Raw genomic sequence first — 14,165 nt, 5'->3', positions numbered from 1 at the left:
TCTTTTGTCCACTCAAAATGTGAAGTAGGCCCAGCTTACTAGGTGAAAAACTGAAAGACAAATATTTGAATTAAAAAAAAAAAAAAACAGTGACGCTTCCTCAGACATAAATCAAACAAATATATTCCTTTTTTATTTTTTTTTTTTATTTGTCAATTTGAAGAAAAAAAAAAAAAAAAAGCTTGCATTTTTCACTGCAACTCCAGAAGCACCTGTTTTGCATCCTTCAAAACCCCCTTTGAGGGGCCAGTTTCCATAGAAACAAGAACTGGGAGTGTGTGGGGAAAAAAAAAAAAGATTGGTATCCCTTCTGTTCTACAAAGAAAAAACTGCAATGGTCACAGACTTGTTGCTTCACTTTATGTCCTTGAGAAAATCCTTCCAAAATTTCTTTCCACCTCTATTTAACATCCTCATTTCCTCTGTTGCTTTTCCACCCACTTTGTCATTTTTCACTTGTCTCCCACTCACGATACATCTGTCGGCACGTCGATGAATCCGGTCCTCCTGTCATGGATCAAAGTGCACGGAGATCCCGGTCGCAATTGTTGTCATTTGTCCACCTGTCAGAGTGAGCGCTCCCACCATATCCTCCCACTTTTCTCCTTCTCCTCTACTGCCCTTGATGGTCGGGAATTGCACGAAACTTTGAAAGTATTGCTAATTGTAATCATTAAATTCAAGATATATTCAACGCTCGAGGAGGAAATGAGTCGCACTTAATCGGATAATGTCGTAATGGGCTGTAATGTGTGTCTAATTGTAATTTTGATGTCAGCACGAGAAACACGACAAGGACTCTTGTCTGAAAAGTGTTGATTCCATCAAGGATGGATCAAAAATAGTTTCTCAAGCTGCCATGCTTGAGTAGTCACATTTTTTTTTAGGAAATGGAAATGGAGCTTTGGTGACATCAGTCCCGGAACTTTTCTGACACGGCATTTTATTCGGTGCAGTCGGGCCGAAACTCTTTTGGATGAGCAAGACCACCATTTGGTCACACAGTGGGGACAATTAGATAAATGACACTGGCAAATGGGCTCGGTGGCTTGGAAAGTTGTGGAATTTCAGAGAAGGACAAGCAGGGGTGGAGATAGCTGGAATTACAAGTTTGCTTGGAGGCTTCCTGGAAAGAGCCGTCGTCAGGTGTGCCAAATAGAGCAGAACGGTTGGCCCGGCCATTTTGTTTTTTTTAGCCCTGGATCAGCACAGCTTGGCATTATGCTGATATAACCCGCTGCCACTTCGAGCCATGCGAAACGGGATTGCATTTTTCCAAATTGTATATGCAAAAAAAAAGAAGAGGAGAAACCAAGCTAGTAGCATTTTGTGAGATCATATATTGAAATACCGCAACATGAATGAATGAGAGCAGAGTTGTCGCCACGTTCCTGACCCGTCCGTCTCTTTCATTGGCCCATTTCAACTCCATGCAGCGCATTCACTTGCTTAATTACCCCACTTGTGACTTCTCCTAATTGGCTTAGTACACTGGTTCAATCAACGAGAGTAGCGTGATTAAGAGCGCCACTACAAAGTTAAAGACAATGACAAGCAAAGAGCATGGAGGACTCACTATATCATCAATTCATCCGTTTAGCAAATGACAACAAAGCACTTGTAACATTTCAAGCCGCCATCCGCACACGTGAGTACTTAATGATCTGCGTCAAAGCGCACTTTTATGAAGGAATATGTCCAAAAAGTTTGCCTCTGATTTATTCATCGGACGTCGTACGATAAATATGGAAATACCTCCTGGCCTTTTCAGACCACAGCTCAGGGGATCACCCAAGCAGAATATGAATTTAGATTCCACAGGGTGGTGATGTCTTGTTTGAAAATGGGATCATGATAGCTTGTTAGAGGGTTCTCGCCGATAGCTGGAATTAGATATTTGCTTCATTCCATTTTATATACATGTGGAGAATTTATATCCAGCTGTCATATATCAAAAATTCGTTCTGATTGATACTTGGTGTACCTCAGGGTTAGACTGTAGGGCCACTTATCTTCTCTATCGATAGCAGATTCCTTGGCCATGTAAGCTTTCATGCATTATTCAAATTGCTAATGAGTGAGATTCTTTGACCTTGTAAGTAACATAGCAGCCAACCATGTTAAAGTACAGTCAAGTAACCATGGCGAATATCGAAACACAAAACTGAGAGGGGAATTATACATGAACTACTTCATCGGCATATATTTGTTAGCGTTCCAGAGAAAGGCTAAGATTCCCCCTTCCACTTCAATTTATAAGCGATCATTTGCATATTAGAATTGTTTGGCCTTGGTAGTTGTCTGCTGAAGGCCAGTTTTTCCAAGAGCATTGTAATAGTTTTATGCAAAAAAAAAAAAAAGTATTTGCTAGTCATGAGGAGTACCTCTTTGAACATTTTTTTTTTTTTTGGGCCTTGTCATGTCTGCAAAAATAATTCTGATAACATCTCTAGGGTTCTGTTTAAAAGACCACAAAGAGAAAAACCACCATTATGCATTTCGAAAATGTCCTAAATTGCCGTTATTTATACATTTTCAGACGACACGTCCGACCCGCTTGAGAACCTCACTGAACCTTTTTCCCCCCAGTGCTTCTCTTCAAGTCATCTTCCAAGAACTTATTCTTCTCATGGATAGTGTTGCATCACGGCAGCCTGTCTCATGTTCATCTTCCTTCGCTACACTTGTCTTTTGCAATAATCCCACCCCAAAAATATATTCCCTGCAGTCATTTGCATTCTACGTTCAGTCTTCTGTGTCTCCTGCTTTTCTTCTCCCAACACATCTTGCCAGATGTCTGTGAATGAATTACTGCCGCGAACGCTCGCTGGGTAATGTCGTGGTAGCGCTTATTTCACAAACCTCAGGCAAGTACTGTACACACCCGCTTTTTTTTTTTTTTTTTTTTGCCTCTGAGGTACTGGGAAAATAAATTCCATGTGTAATAACGGCAGTAATGCCGATCGGTGTCCTGCGGGAGGGCCGCCTTGCGTGTACTGTACATCAAAGTGATGATTGGCATCCATAGAACGAGTCTTTGGGAAGAAAGAAAAAAAACAAAGTTCCCATGTGAGCATCCTGGATGAATTGCACGCTAGACTGAGTTTCTCGGCTTTCTGGAGGACAACTTTGATTGAGATCGAGTTGTAGAAACCCAGATTGTGTTTGTTTGATACATCAAATTTCAACCGATGCTTATCGGCATAATTGATCTATTCCATCATCCGCTTTATCTCCATCTCGTCATCAAGCACAAATTCTCCTTTAGATCAAAGCTGCCATCAGTGACTAAAGAGCGATGACGGATATCTGTGGCTCCGGCGATTGCGCCGCATTTCATCACGCGTACGCCTCATGGGTGTCAGTCGCCGTCGACTCGCAGATAGATCTTTAGCGCCGGCCCGACGGGAGTTGTTGACTGATTGGTCACGGGTGCGTTGTTGATTCCCCGAGCTGTCAATGGAGCCAGCTTGACGGGCAGCTCCGAATTCTCCTCCATACAACCCAAACAAACGGTGTCCTCCATTTTAAAATGGGAGAATCTAATAAGTCTTCCAGATTTTGCTACGTGTCTGCTCTACGTGTTGGAGTCAACAGCGGAGTGTCAGGTGGGTTTCACTTCACAGGTTAACCCGATAACCCGCCAACCACCCTCCCAGGACTTCCTGTCACAATCAATTACACCACCCGAGGCTGTGTGTGTGTTTGTACGATGAGGCGAGGGAGAGAATGTGCAAAGTGCTGTGACATAGAAAGGAAGAACCTGATGAAGGTTTGCACGGAATATTATGTGAGCGCCGACGAATGCGCACACAGAAACACACAAGGGGACGCCTCTCGAAGGAGAAAAAAAAATAAATAAATGCTGGAGGAAAGTTAATATGATTTCCTCCGGCGCTTTTGAAGTCCCGGGCCGCATCATCCCGGCCGCCGTGCGTTTGACCTGCAAAGCGACGTTCAATGTGTCACATCTAGACTATCCCAAAAAAAAAAGGTGCTCGAGACTGATAAGGAGAACTTTTGTTAGCCTTTTGACATTGAAGAATATCCCCTCGTTGGAAGAACAAAAGCAACGGTAACCTTAGATCTGATCAAAAGAAACAAAAAAACAAAAAATGCTGCGTTATGTGCATATCGAAAAGTCAACATGTCCCCGATTGGTTCGCTTGGCTCTCGTCGATGCATTTTGACAAGATGGCTGCCATTGTTGAGTTTGAAGTCCAAATATTTTTAGTCCCATTTTCACAACCCATTGGTTCCATACCGGAAAATATTGCCGACTTTATATACTATGATTTCTGCTGTCACTTTTTCACTGGTCCGTGTCTTTGGACCATGTAGTGAGCGGTCTCGCTTGGTTTCCGCTGAAAAAGCAAAAGAACCTTTCAATCTATGTTTCTATCTGGATATACTGTAAAAAAAAAAAAAAAAGAAATGGTAATCAACTGACAATGATGACATGCTGTTTTATATCCTAATTATAATATAGTAATTGTCATCACAGCACCCAGTCTAAATAAACGTTTAATGAAGCGTATGATGCGTGGCAATATCCTTTAATTTGCCTCACCTATTCATGCAGCGCTTCGTTAATGACGCTATCAACTGATTTGTTTGAATTTTTCAATCTGAAGTTGCAGGTTTTTTTTTTTTTTTCTCCTCGTATTCATCCTTTAATTAAAGGCTACATTGGAGTCTGTGCTCAAGAAACGCGCTAATCCTTGATTTGGTACGTGTCTGCCAGTCCGCATTAGCACACGCTCACACTTGGCAGGAATTGACAACATCCCCTACAAGTCTGTCAGTAGGTGGTTTAGCAGACCCATGACAACACAAAACAAATGCTTTCTCCTCCTATTTTTTTTTTTCTTCTCCCCCCCCACCCCCCCTTCTCCCACTGCCAGACAATTACAAAATGACACTGACAGATTTAGCTGCTTTTCTCCCAGCAGATGAAATTTGCTACTTTTTGCCATTAATCAAAGCAATATCATCCAATTTCTATTCCATAACTCTGCCATATAAAAAAAAAAAAAAGATCATCTCAATGTAGAAACATCATTTTCTCCAGCACGGCATAAATGTATGTATGTCTGTTAATTATTCGGAGTGAATTCAGACCATTTGAATTGAATAATGGTTGTGAATATTTCCTACTTTACAGTTATGCACAACAACAAAATAAGCATAAAATCACCTTGCTTATGTCTATATAATAAAGCGCATATATAATCCAGATGGGAATTCTATCGAACGTAGCTGGACTAGCGCCTACAGACCGAGACACAAAATAGTGGCTAATCTTTTCAACTCGGAAAATGGCGGCTCTCTCCCAGTAGTAAATAGTCATCTCTCTCAAGTGCGGCACAGACCCGGGATCAATAAGAATCCCAACGCATTCTACCGCAACAGGTTTAATATCAGACTTTTTCTCATAAACGTACTTCGGGCTTGGAAATGAGTAGACCGATTGAGAATGACTAATCTAATCGGAAATTCAGCCTGTGTGTGTGTGTGTGTGTTGGAAAGAGAGAGCGAGAGAAGGCCCCATCTGCATTATTAGTATATTACAGCATTCCAATCTAAAATGGCTTTAGCTAACTGAAAATTATTTGCGTTGCCATAGTGACAGGTGGTGTGTGCAGAAGCCGAAACCATCCACACATTGCTGCAGTTTGTACATTCCGAAACAAACTCATTGCTGATCGATGAGCTGTATTCTCCGCTCTCCTCCATAAAAATCATAATTATCTATCCAGCGGAGACCCAAAGGCTGAATCCATTTTCCCGTCCATTTTTTGCATTTGACTTTTTTCGCCATTTACTGCAAATTTGTACCAGCGTTACAACCGACTTAGTCTGCGCCGTGTCATTTATTATTGGATATAACGAACACACATATATAATTCATAATTGGACAATACAACAAAAGTGCGCACGTGTGTGAGGTCAGCCATTTATTTTTATTTTTTTATATCTCATTAAAAGTGATGCTGTCTGTCTCCTCTGCTTCTCTACGTCCTTTTCTATGTTCTTCTCAATTCACAATATATATTTTTTTTCCCCCAGTCACTCATGTTCTTGTCTGTGACGATAATGTCAAGGCAGATTCCGTCTAGACAGCATTGGCGTCGGTCGTTCCGAAGCGTCAAATGAGAATTGTTGAAGCAATGAAAATTGCCAGTGGTCTCTGTCTAAACAGAAGAAAAGCCGACTAAAGTTAATCTTGTATTTACTGCTCCAAAAGTTACAATAGTAGTCGTAAATAGGAAGGCTAGCACAATCTGACTTGACCCCACTGCAAGTGGATCGTAACTGCAAAAAAAAAAAAACACAAAAATTTTTTAGAGACACTTGGTTTGGCAAAGCTGTTTTTTTTTTTTTCCAACTTTTTTTGTGTTCCATAAAAGTGGGTCACGACTTACAATAGCAAAATGCACTGCGTGTCCCCGTGTGACAACAGTTGAGAAGCGCCGCACTAGACTTTTGATAATATTCCAAACGCCTGTCTTAGTTTCTCGACAATATTCACAGATAGTTTGAGAGGAAGATTTGCGAGTGTTGCTGTAGAACATGGGGGAAAAAAAAAAACCAAAACGCTGACCAAATCCTATTCCGTTCCCCCATTGCTTCGCGGGGACGACAACGACATAATTTAACTGGCGGCAGTTGTGGTGACGACGACGCTTTGCGAATCTTTAACGTCTAATTCCAATCGTAGCGACTTTCCCATTCTATATTAAGGGCCAGCAAATGGACGCAGCGGGAGCAGAATGAGGTCTCTCATTATAACTGCCACTGACTGCACTTTTACCCCGGCTACTGGCAAAGCTCATTAAAGTATCCAACAATGAAAAGTCACACTTTGCATTGTGGGATTCTTTCTTTCCTTCTTGCCCGTGTCCTAACGAAAACTCATTTGCTGCAAGAAGTTCCTGACTGAGCCAAATGAGGCTAACATTGAAAACATCCAATTTGAATTCCTTCCATCAAGACATTCCAAAGGTATTTTTTTGTTTGTGTCTTTGTGTACTTGGTACTACCTGAGATTTCTTGCTTGATTGAAATAATGAGCGCCCCAAGAGGAAGCCAATTTGGTGTTAGCTGTTCTTTTTCGTGTAACCGCCTCAACTATCGATTAGACTCGGTGATCCCGCTTTGTAGACAGCTACGTCGGTACCGACGGACCGGACCGCCCACCGGCCTTTCTTAATGATATGATCAATATGTGAAGAGATCTTGCCTTTCTATTTCTCATGAAACTTGTGTTTGTTTGTATTTACATTTGAGGAGTTTAATCCCTCTCGTCCGCCTATCCCCTAATCTCTCCCGACTCCCAAGTGAGCTAATGGAGCTTACTGACATTTAAATATCCCAACTCCTCGCCCGGAATATCAATTAGGGCCGAGGCGACGCTCGCAGCTTTCTCCCGCCGTCGCTCTCCCGTCGCGCTCGTCACTCCAGCGCCCCCCCCCCCCCCCGATTGTGTCTAAATTTGAATCGACTCGAGGTACTGATCCATTATTGTTCTCCGGGCGGGTTTGGGTAATCTGGTTTGATTCAATTTCAATCTCTCAGTTTTCTCGCCGCTCGCGCGTGAAAATAAGTTGAGCAAAGAGTACAATTTGAGGGCTTTGAGTAACGAGCGGTGGGGAAAAGCGAGCCAGGCATAAATCTGCATACATAAACCAATGTAACCAGGAGTTTGCTGCAATAAAACCATTCATGGTCTCTTTGTCAAGACACTCTGTCAACTCACCGTTCTCCGGCCTGGTATGAAAGTCAAATGATTCCATTATTCATTCCATTTATTATGGCGTAGATTGAAGTGCGATGGAGCCACTTTGGTGTTTTTCCATCTTGCGCACACTGAGACACTCTCACATATGCTAATTTGGAGACAGAAACACTTCAACAGTTATTCTTCCCTCTGTTAGATTTATAGAGTCAATTCAAACACAGTGGGGAATTTGTGGAGCCCCACAGCAAAGCAGTTCAAAAGTTATCAAAACAACTCCAGTGTATGTTTAGAAACTCCACATTTGGTTTGGAGTGGCGTTACCAAACGCATCCGGTTGATGTTAACGGCCAGGTGTCCCAATATTTTTGTGTATTTTTTTTTTTGGGTGTGAATTTGCTGCAGTGGAATCTCTGAATGTTTATTTTCTACGAGTGGAGAAGCTTTCCCACTGTCAACCAGCATACAAACAAGGCAGATACTGTACAGACAAATCTTTTGTGTTTCATACAATTCACCATGCAGCTCCTCGCGTTGTTGTTTTCTTCCTCCTTCCTTCCTCTTCTCACATTCCTTCTCACTCCTCACCAAGTCACCTCTCCTTCATCCATCCATCCATCCATCCTCCCCTCCCTCGCCCCTGCTATCTACAGTAGTTGCCTTGGTAACAATACAAAGAGATTTTCTTCACAGCGCTGTCACCGTGGCAACGGTTGGCTTTCCTCCAGGCGGGTTCTTTTTTTTTTTTTTTTTTGGAACTACGCCGCCATTCGGTCCACTCCGGGCTGCTTGTGGTGACCGCTGTGTAGTCAAGGCCATCCATTAGCTGAGCTGGATGTCACTCTTAAGTACAAAGAAGATGTCGACACTCTAAGCTGATTGGTCCGTAGTTGTCAAACTAAAATCCAAAGCTTCGTTGCTTTGTTTCAAGCTTGGCTGCAAGTGGTTATCAAAGAGGCTTTTGTCATTTGTTTTCTTTTCTTTTTTTTTTGTGTGTGTGCTTTCACTCTGCACAAGCCAATTGAAAGTCTCTGATGCAATTTGAAGGGGGGGGGGATAAAAAAAAAAAAAAAAAAACAGCTCGGAGTCACAAGTCCGCAGAGGCTGTGTTCCTTTTTCATATCTTTCGGATGATTTTGATCTGCTTGAGTAAAAAAAAAAAACCAAAAAAGAAATACCATGAAATTCTTTTCTCTTCATGATGTGACCTTTCCCACTGATTTGCCTTGTCGACAGATGATGAAGGCCATATTATTTGGGTCAGGAGTCGAATATTTGTCAATGTCACTTTGTCCCTGATATTTTCTTGAAGCTTTTTTCACAACGTGACGTTCAGTAAGCACATTAGTTTGTCCCTCACTGATCCATTTCCTATTGGAGGAGGCCAAAGGGAGACCTGCTGATGAACCATCTGGCATGCAGGTGGATCTCAGCCGTAGTTTGTATGTCTGCGTGTTCCAGTCTTATTATGTTCGTCTTCACTCTTACCCCGAGGCGGCTTCTCGGCCCCTGAAGGCAACACGCTTGCCTCCCTCGTTCATTACTGTTGGGAGCAGTAAAGCTCGGTTTTGTCACTATTAGCCGTTGCTCACTATCGACACTAGGCTAGAAAGTAAAATGAGGAATAAAAAGTGGAATAAATCAATATTAAACATGTGGTCCAGTCAATCCTTTTGACAGGATGACTCGCTGAACTTTTATTCCAGCACCTCCAACTTTACATTTGACTCATGCGACATTTTAAATCCACGACTTGCTTTCGGTAAAAGGCAGAAAATGAAAATTGAGAAATGCCTAAAAGAGGCATAAGACAAATTATTCTGGCAAATAAAGGCATGATGTGGAACTGAGTAGCAAACCAGTAGAACTTGCAAATAAAAAAACGGAATCTATCCAAACAGGATGAGGAATGATATTGCGACTGTTCTAAACGTGCGGTTCAAACACACACACACACACGCACACACACACACACACACACACACACACACACACACGCACACACAGTGGTACGAGACGACAAAGTGAGTCCCCCGCGTCACTGTCAGGGTTTCCCTCTAGGCTGTACATCACTTTCGCTTCACAGATAAGAAGAGCCTGACTCCTCCTAGTATGAAGCTACTGAGGAAATGTTTCTTTTTTTTTTTGCACCAATTCTGATTTGAAGAGCCCTGGGCCATGAAAATATCATGTGATTTCTGAAACGCCGGCTGCCATCTTCATTTTGAAATTCACGTGTGGCGATGTAAAATCTAATTCCTCGGCGGTCGTGTTTTTTTTTTCTATTTTATAAATAGGGAGTTGAATGATTAACTGAGAAGGGAGGGTGTGACATCCTGCCATTTTTTAATGTTTTGGTGTGCACACTTTGTGCCAGAGATTGAACATATGATGCCAAGGCTTGCTTGCATAACCCCCAAATGTTTGCTTTAAGCAGCCGGTCTAGCGTCATTTGGAATATTCCTTCCAAAAACAAACTAAGAATTTACATGGCTGCTACCAAATGTTGTTTTGGTCTGTTGAGCTCCACCAGTCACTTTCAGAAGTCCCACTGCATCTAGAAAGGTTTCATCTCACCTTGACATTCTGTTGAGAGGTGCTTATGTTTTTGGAGATGATGAAACTCCATGAGCCAATCTTTTTTTTTTTTTTTTTGTGTGAAGATAGAACAGACAGCACTACAAAGAGTAGAAAGCTTTGTTTCCATGGATTGTTTTAAATGCATGTGACCACTGAAGATTTTCTTGGCCCTGAAGTCACCTTTGGAGCACAGTTAAAAGATAGTTTTGATTATTTTTCTTCTCTTATACCTCACACGGTTCACTTCAAGGTAAGAGACTTAAAGAATTTACAACCAAAACAGTGGGTGTGATTGAGTGTGGCGGGAATGTTCTCAGTTGGGGTTCAAAGACAGTTCAACTTGATAGCTTTTGATTAGCTTCGAAAACACGAGAGGACTCTCGCTTCAAATATTGTCATGTCGTTTTCCATGTTATGCTTGTCCTAACCAAATTAGCTGAGAAAGGGAGGTCTGCGCCGCTGTGGGAGTCAAAGAAAAAAGAAGCAATTAAAGATGATTTTTTGCAGAAGTCATCTTTTTATTGCCACGTAAGAAAGTCGTATATAGAACAATAGTAAGATATTAATAGATGTCAAATCAACAACAAAACCAACTCAAAATATCCCTGTGAACCTGTAAAAAGGAAATCAAAAGAAGTTCATCTTAGCAACACTATGGTCATATATTTTGGGACAAAACACCTGCTATGTCTTTTTCTAACAATAGTGGAGTAGTACCAAAATATTTTTTTCTTTTCCTCATAACTTTATTTCACAGAGTTCAAAGTCAGTAAAAGGACAACGGGGCATCACGGTGCATATTATAAGCTACTGTGCAAACAATAGTGGGAGATGGGCTTCTACCATTGAAAATGACTTCACATGTAAATGCAGTGTCAGGACCATAAGTATGCATAAATACCACAAACTGGTCCGGACATATAAAATATCAAATCCAATGTCGTATATCTTTGTGTTTAGTCCACGGCGAAGACACCAAAAATGAGCCAATCAGTTAGTTGTTCTACAAAAAGATTAGCTTGCTAGTGGATAATAATCGTCCCACAAATAGCTTATTGATTCTGCTGCGGTTATGGGAAATGCCTTGGCGCTGGACATTGCAGGTGTCAATAACTGGTGGTGAGGGTTTTGTTTTTGTTTTTCTTCCCCTTCACCATTCGCTAATGCTAACAGAAAGTATACATAGTCGTTATCGTTTGCTGACAGTCCATAAGAGCAGAAACAGTACATCTCTTCTTTTTTTTTTGTTTTTTTGTTTTTGCCATGTGCGAAAGCCAAAAGTGAAAACAATGCGCATACTGTACAGACGGAGGCTATACAAACTTGTAAACATTGCTGACAAGACCCCCCCCCCCCCTCCCCATTTGATGTTGGAGGAGTGGGTTGAGCATATAGCAGGATGCGGTAAAAAAAAAAAAAAATCTGTTAACTAAAGTTGTTTGAGCCCTTAATAGTCACCAGCGTACATGGACTTTCGATTTTATCCTTGCTGTATTTTTTAAATGATGAGTGGAATCCTATTCACTAGGAAATTAAGGCTGCAAATATATTCAATTGTAAAGGAGTATTGAGTTCCGAAAATCAAAACATAAATTATTATGGGACTAAAGCAAAAAAATGTGACTATTTCAAAAAAACTGTCTATTTTTTTTTTATGATAAAAATGTCAGTTTGAGAGAATAAATCAACTACCAAGATCAATTGTAAATTGTGAAATGACTGTTTATTCCCCTCAGAAAATATTATAAAAATAATACTCAGTCAAAAATAAATTCAAAATTTAACAAGAAAAAAAAAAAGACTGTTTTCATAATATTTACCATAAATTTTTAGACTTTTGCTACTTTTTTGGTCAGGGTGGCCCGTCTTGTTTTTTTTTTTGTGTGCGTGTTTTTTTTTACTGGTGTCTATGATTTAAGATGCTGCATCGATGCACCTTATGCATGTCAAGAGTCATGTCAGATTCATAACTTTTGACTTTGCTCCTCTAGCAGTATCAATTATTCAATGCTTCTACCCTATCCAGAGTTGACAGTCTTGTGTTGCCACGGTGAAGTTGCCACACAGCCTCTTGTCAGGTTTTGGTGATTAAAGATCACAATGAGAGCTCCTAATCCCTTCTGACCCCAAGTCTCGATTTATTGAATATCCCTTGTGAATATTTTGCTGAGTGCTTTTCTTCCGCTTCTCACAACAATCGAGCTCAATTTCAGCGTGACATGTCTAATGGGAATTGTGTATTGTGTATTTTAATAGAGCTCTTCAACCAAGAACAAAATAGGACGGTGAGATCCGTTTTTTTTTTTTGTTCTCTGAATAAGGCCTGGCCGTTGTAGCTATAAGACAAAGTGTGCATCTTTGAGATTCTCTCGGCTCCAATTATTCTCCACACTTCGCTTTTTCGGCACCATGTAAATCTAATGAAGTACAGTACAGTGTTTTACAATAATGTCAGGTGGTTTATTTCACCGTGTGTGTTTTCGGTGCAAAGAAAGAATTGTGAGGTGTTTCAATCACTCATTTTCATTTTAGACGTGAATGTTGTGGCTAAAATGATCCTTCATTTTTCTTGACCGACTCCTTGCCACAGTATGACTGACCAAGGCTCGTAAGGTGGTGTTGTTAGCTGCCAAAATAATAGACAGGATGATTTAGAAGAGGGAGAAGGCACGTAGAAAAGAAAATTAGGTCAGAAATCCTCCGGGAGTCTTTACCGGACGACTTTGTGTTCCAGTATTATCGAAGATGTTTGTGATATAGAAATAGGATCTGAGGACATGACCTCACACCTACAGGGAACTTAATGATGACTCTTTTTGGTTCTTGATTTGTAATGTAACTCAATTATTGTAACGCTTAATCACTTATTGCGCTATTCAACCCAAGCTAATTACGACAAAGCTTCCGGTCTTTCGTTTCCCTCTATTTCCCCCCCCCCCCCAAAAAAAAATGTCAACAAGGTTCCTAGAATGAATTGTTTCAATTATTGTCGATTTTTTTTTTTTTAGATCTGTCTGACTGCCTGAATGAAGAATTTCCAACATGTCATCTGTGGCCATGACCTTATCAACCGTGAGCCGTGAGTGCAACCGCTTCCAGCTGCCCCTACTTGTTTTATAATATCAAATCTCATGGCAAGGGATGCGTATTTTTTTTTTTTTAACCAATTGCTTCCACCTCTATAGCCGCTTCACAATTATTCCGGTGACTGCTTCTACAATACCGGATGAGCTTTCATGGTGAAGCAATAGCAGTTGGCAAGCGGGTTTATATTTCCACATTATAGTCTTTGCTGCATTAGCTCATTTGGTTGTGATAAACATCGAAAGCAAGCAGTGACCTTATTTTTCCACAATGTCCTGAATAGAAAATCTGGGAAGATAATAGATTTTGTTGTTGCTGTTGTTTCATTTCTTTTTGCTTTTGTGTGTATATGTGTGTGAATATATGCTAAATATCCCAACTTTTTTTTGGGATTAACATCTCAAAATGATGTCCAGTCTTAGTTGAATGAAGGCCCACTTTTAACCTGTGCATATGCTAACCCTTCTAACAAACTCCATATTTCATTCCACTTGAGATTTAATTCAATATGTAACAAATATGCACAGCTCACATAAGCAAACAAAACAGTAAATGACTTGTAAAAGCCAGATGAGTGCCATTTCTACAATATGCTATGTGTTGGCCCCAATCTTACATGTGAATACTTGGATGTGCATTTGAGTGTGATTGTGGAAGAAAGATGCAGCAGCAGCAGCATCCGGATCCTTCTTCTCTGCCCCACCTCTGGGCCAGCTGTCAGCATGCAGATGAGAGCTGAGCAGGAACAATCCGACTCCTCAGC

The 14,165-nt window shown here is 40.9% G+C and overlaps 1 protein-coding gene across 1 annotated transcript in view; it reads left to right on the top strand.

The window, feature by feature from the left end:
* snx29 (sorting nexin 29) overlaps window positions 1–13,488 on the top strand; it is a 62,086-nt gene extending 48,598 nt beyond the window's left edge. The window contains exon 22 of the transcript XR_015063277.1: window positions 13,327–13,488. The gene's annotated coding sequence lies outside the window, so the exon portion shown is untranslated. The remainder of the gene's footprint in view (window positions 1–13,326) is intronic.
* The last annotated feature ends 677 nt before the right edge of the window (window positions 13,489–14,165 follow it).

This window comes from Syngnathus leptorhynchus, chromosome 22 (assembly GCF_054491065.1).
Source record: "Syngnathus leptorhynchus isolate UIUO chromosome 22, UIUO_Slep, whole genome shotgun sequence".
In the NCBI taxonomy this organism is placed as follows: domain Eukaryota; kingdom Metazoa; phylum Chordata; class Actinopteri; order Syngnathiformes; family Syngnathidae; genus Syngnathus; species Syngnathus leptorhynchus.
This window is presented reverse-complemented; position numbering and strand designations above follow the sequence as displayed.